The sequence below is a fragment of the Seriola lalandi genome, unplaced genomic scaffold, assembly GCF_002814215.2.
Source record: "Seriola lalandi dorsalis isolate HSWRI2012SDOR001 ecotype SW California unplaced genomic scaffold, Sedor1 jcf7180002054975, whole genome shotgun sequence".
In the NCBI taxonomy this organism is placed as follows: Eukaryota; Metazoa; Chordata; class Actinopteri; order Carangiformes; family Carangidae; genus Seriola; species Seriola lalandi.
In genome coordinates this window covers 605150-611201 of record NW_019525525.1, presented here as the reverse complement: position 1 = coordinate 611201, position 6052 = coordinate 605150, and positions in this window count along the sequence as shown.

The window sequence follows — 6052 nt, the reverse complement described above, 5'->3', positions numbered from 1 at the left end:
GCACAGACACTGCTGTCTAAAGGAAACTGCATATTGTATTGCATAAGACTGAGACACAAAATGTTTCTACCAACTGACTAGAAACACTCAAAATAATTCACTGTTTGTGATGATGTGTTTTACTTGTACTTTACTTGAAAACTACTTATACTTTACTTGTACTTGAATTAATTATTTTACTCTGAAATTACTGTTATCTTTCTGACATTTCTGTATAATATAAATAAAAAATAGTTATTTTACAGTGAAAGAGACATTCGATGACTATCTTGCATGAAATACCATTGCTGCTTCATTCCAACAGGTAAACTTGAGAATCACAGTATAATAGCGTCTATTTTAACCTCCGCATGATGACTTTATTTCATTTCATCCTTTAATGTGATTTAAGCCTGCTGCCCCCACTCTCCTGTGTCCTTTCCAAACACATGTTTACCCTTGTGGCCAAGAGAAAAGCCAGAACGATACAGGGCCTTTATTGTAATCTACTCAGTTTATGAGCCCAAAGAAACCACAATGCATTGCTGCCAATGTTCAGCTCTAGATACTGAGAGACAGCATGATTTCAATGAAATGGACACATGTTAACAAGCATTCCTATTGCAGTGTGATTAAATTATTGCAGGAAGAATATAACTAAATAAACAGCTGACTTACTTATGCATTTGCAGCAGCTGAAAAAACATGCACATGCTGTAATCCAGTTAAAAGGTGACTAATGGGCAGTGCAATATTCTTAGTAGTGAATATTTTGACCATAAAAGGAGATGAAGAAAATCTACCCGGCCAGAACTCTCAAAATCTAAATAAAAGTTAGATGCAATAAGTCACGTTTGTTAAAACATAGCTCAACTGGTTCAGTTACATCAGAAAGGCATAGAATGAGCTGGCAAATTTCAACCAGCCGTCAGTCAGCTTTTAAAATATCTCCTAACACTGCTTTTCCATCTGAATCATAAAAAACAGAGGCTAAAAGACATGCAGCAGCAAAATCTAGTCATCAAAATGATACTTACTTTCATCATCTTTGCAGATATGGTCGAGGAGTTCAGCTGAGAAGAAATGAGAGAGCTGCAGGCAGGGCCTTTCCTCTCTGCATCTCGACTGGAGAATATATACAGTGTGGGAGGTGCCTTCAACCAGAGTGACATTTCAAACAGCGAATACAATTGGGCCATTAGTGAATTTCGACCAATGGATTCAAAGTGAAGTTATACACCATAAATAACTAATTTAGTGCTTAACAAGTGATTGCAGGCCTTAGTGAAGTGAGGACAATTTGTGATAGATTATTTGTTGACATGAGACTGCCACATTGTAACTTGGTGTTGTTGAGTCTGACAGCGAGAGGGAAGAGAAGCCAGAGTGGCAGACAAAAATAGAAATGTATTTGTTGCCAGGGAGACGACTAAATATTTAGCACAGCCCGTAGCCCTACTGCCCACTTACTGTACATTGCCTGTAACTTATAGCAGGATCAAATGGCAGAGTTTAGGACCAGTCTGCTGGACTAAGTAAACTTAGGTTATGAGAGAAAAGAACCAAAGTGAAATGTTGAAACTGAGTCAAATCCTCAAAATGGTTTGAATCACTGACTCACAGACAGTAAAAGGATAGACTTTCATCTGCTGACATACAACGGACACAGCTGTATGCTCAAAGAAGGAAAAAGCCATACACTTGCACAGCAGTGTATTACAACCTAATGCAATTTAGATTAAAATCAAGACAGCAACTGTCAGGGGATTACACACACATACTTGTCTTACTATATTCACAGGGACCCATCAGTGACATAATGCATTCCCAAGCCCATTACCCTAACTTTTACCTTTAAATGAATGCTGAAGCCTAACCCTAACGTAATTTTAACCCTAAAACTAAGTTTTAACCCTCAAACAGCCAATTAAACTTGTGAGGTCCACTATTTTGGTTCCCATAAAGCTGTCGAACCCCACAAGTATAGTGGGCTCCTGTTAAGAATGCAGAGGCCTCTGGGCACAAAATCTTGGGAGGGCCCCTGCTCCTAATCATCTCTCCTCACAATCCAAGGTTTTAAATTATAGGTTCTGAGCTGAGGCCGCTATCTGTTGGAAACATACAGGATTCACACTGACAGGCTACAGCGTATGATCACAACATGAAGGACAATGTCAACACCTGTAGATATATTCTATCATACAGGATTTACAATACAGCTGAATAGCATGAGCAAGCACATACCGCTCCGATACAGTTCTATGATTCAGATTATTCCATCAAACACACACACACACACACACACACACACACACACACACACACACACACACACACAGTTAAATTCATACTGCTCATCTTAGGTAGACCTATAACAAATAATGTATGTAACCTGTATCATACAGGATTTCCGTCATATCAACCACCCTGGTATAGAGACGCAATGACACAATAGTGAAATATTACCAAAACCAACCAATGTCAACTCCTTCTCATTGTATAAACACATCACAACACATTGAAGACAAGAATATATATTCCATAAAGTGTGATTAATAATATGAAAGAGAGCCTACCTCATGTGAAGGTCTTCTCTCTGGCCTTTCTCCTGGAAAATTCCTCCAAATCATTGAAGTCCTGAAGAGTTCCGACTCTGCTGGCAGTGTTGATAAAGAGATCGAGCGTGGTTTCCTCATCGTTGGTCTCAGTTAATTTTTAATGTGGGAAAATAGGTAGAAAGTAATTGTGGAAAAATTTTGGGGCTGCTAAACTGGTAACCTACTGACTCTACTCAGGTGGAAATGAGGGTGGGGCAGGTGGACAGGTGTCTGTCGCAGGGCTGTGGCTCTCTGCCTGTTTCATACTGATATTCAGCTGAGCTCATGTTAGTGGCTGCTGTCGCATTACTGTCCCCCTCTGCTATGTTAGCATCGTCCTCTTCCGGCTCTTTGCTAATGCTAGCAAACCGAGTAGCCGACTTTTGAAAAAAAGTCGAGATAGACGGTATGTTTGTTCGAATTTCAGTTCCTCTGAATCCTTTTCTTTTTCACCTTTCCTTTTGCTGCTCCACCGCTTCAACGTTTTGTTTTTCATGATGTTTTCAGAGTCTTCCATAAAGAGTTAGCTGTGTCGCTAAATTCCCACGGTCACCACCTGACCTCTGACCTCATTCGTCATCATCATGATACCCACGCTGCCAGCAAACCAATTATAATAATTTTATTTGGAAATAAAAGTAACTCTCTTCAACATATACAAACTCAATTAACCTGTGCGATTTGATCAAAAAAAAAAAAAAGAAGCCACAGCTTGGAGGCCCTCTAGAGGTCATAGGCCACCGCGTACCAGCCCAATAGGCCCTTCGGATAATCCATGTTTGGATGGGGACATTGCTTTCCTGGAAGACACCACGCCCACAAGGATAAAAATATGTCATCATATGATAAAGTTTATCTCTCAGAACAACTTCGTATTGGTTTGCAGTAACTCTTCCCTCTAAGAGGACAAGTGGACCTAAACCATTCCAGCAAAATGCCCCCCACAGCATAACAGAGCCACTGGATCCCCTCACTGTAGAGGTCAAGCATTCAGGCCTGATATCTTTCTCTTGGTGTAGCCTACGCCTCACATGCACTTGCTCACTTGTTGAAAATATGGAGAAAGATGACTCATCTGACCATATCACTTTTTTCCACATCTCTGAAGACCAGTGCCTGTGAACTCTCAAATGTGCATTCATCTGTGTAATGAGGGGTTTAGGCCCTGCAACCCGACTATAACATCCCTCTCTATGTAACTGTTGACTGTTCTTGCTGACACAATCTCATCATGTGGCCATGGCCGGCCAAATCAAATTCAAGTCACTAATGCTTGCCTTCAGAGTGACTTCTGGTTTTGCACCCATCTACTTGAACTCAATCATACAGGCTTAAGATCCTTCTCTGTCACTGTGTTCCTCAAAGGAATGTCATCTGGCATTGCTGTCCCTGCACACAAGGCAATCACAGTCCAGACTGTTCTTGTCTGTGGCTCCCCGATGGTGGAACAAGCTACCAAATAGTATCAAAGCAGGGGCGTCCCTCTATATCTTCAAGAATCAGTTGAAGACTCGTCTCTTTTGAGAGCACCTCTTCCAACCTACTAACACCTCAACACCCTAACATGCCCTTTGGTGCACTTTTTTTACCTGATCTCCTTGCACTTATTGGATAAATGTAGTATTTATTACTTACACCAAGGTTTCCTACTGCACTTGTGAGTTGGTTTGGATAAGAGAGTCTGCTAAAAGTCTAAATGTAAATGTAAACCCAACCCCCACACTTACCCTAACCTGAACCTAATACTAACCTGAACCTTATAACAAAGTCTGAACATTCGAACAGTCCTTTGAAGTAAGGAAGACCGGCCAAAATGTCCCCCTTATTACTAACAACACATGTGCTTTTACATTATGTTCATTGACAGACAAGCACATAATCCAGTTTTCAAGTGCACATTTGTGCACTTTACTGTACTTCAGCTGTTCCGAATGTTGGCTTACAAACACAGTGCCTGTGTTTAGCTCAAACAGCTGGCATGTCTCAGTGACCCAAGGAATTGAGGAACAGACAGTGTCCAAGACACAACTCAATCTATACTGACCTCTACCTCAACAAACAGAACTGTGCATTCATCATCACATCATTTCATTTAAAGCTTTGTGGAAAGATGTATCAGCATGGCTTGTCACTGGGAAATACAGCCCTTGCAACAGAAGTTCAATGAGGCACAGAGATGTGATATGTTTCCTCTTGCCCCAAGACCCAGTCTCAAGACAGTCAGCAGATGTACTGATACAGAGACCTTTCACATAAAAATTTGGATGATCACACACACACACACACACACACACACACACACACACACACACACACACACACACACACACACAGACTATAATACATCTTTATTTTATACAGATAATAATAGCAATAATTATTATTATTAGTTACAGTGTATTCGTATTCATGCTTTACTGATGTTAACCTGTATTTATGATATAGGCTACACTTTGCTGTTATAAAATCTTTTAAACATTGCATGTCAAGAAATAGTCCAGAATTAAAACTACCTTTATGGATATTTCTATCCCCTTGTACATAATTGGCAGTGGACACACTTTAAGAGCTTTGACTGGAATTATTAGTATGGTATTGTGTCTGCTTTGATTACTGGGTGGAGTGGACAGTTGATCTGAGTGTATTTTGAATCATCAGTTTTTACTGCCCTCCAGTGGTTTCTCTGAGGAAGTGCAACACAACATTAATTTATTTGCTTACATTTAGCAAATGAAGACAACATACTTTAGACCAGCACAATCTGAACCCAAGTCTCAGGTCCAGGACTTTGTAGCAAACAAGAGACAGCTGTTATTACACAGTGGCTTTTGCCAGCTTCACTGCATTATTGTCAACAAGAGGAGCCCGTAGAGCACTTATGCAGCTGTGCTGTCTGCTGAGGATTCCTCTTCCAAATCTCTCAGATGAACTAAAGTGTCACTGTATTTTCTGTTTTCAACAGTGAATGTCTGTGGGCAACAATCATTCAAACGTTTAGATCATTTCATCATTTGTGGTATATACAGTAATCACTCTTAAGAGTGGCTAATTCAGCTCACTTTGTACTAAGGATCATTCCACTCATGAATACTATCCTGCTGACCCAGTTAAACAGGTCTGGGTTATATTTAGTAATATGTGGCGGAAGAGTTGTGCTCAAAAGCAAGAGGGGAATCAAGGAGTAGAATAGAGCTAAAAGAAAAATAATCAACAAGTTACTCGTTAATCATTAAAAAATATAAACATTAATCATTGGAATTAATTGTGTTATGTTTGTGTAACCTTTTTACCTGATCCCTGTTGTTTGAGAAATCCTATTCTTTCCGTGACGACAATTTTGATAAATCATTTCTTGTTTTGATTATCAACTTAACTTAAACTGTCATTTGCTCATATTTCCAGCACCATCTCGTTATTTTGTACTTCTAAAATGATTAATTAATGAATTATGTAATTATTATTTCATGGACTAATAT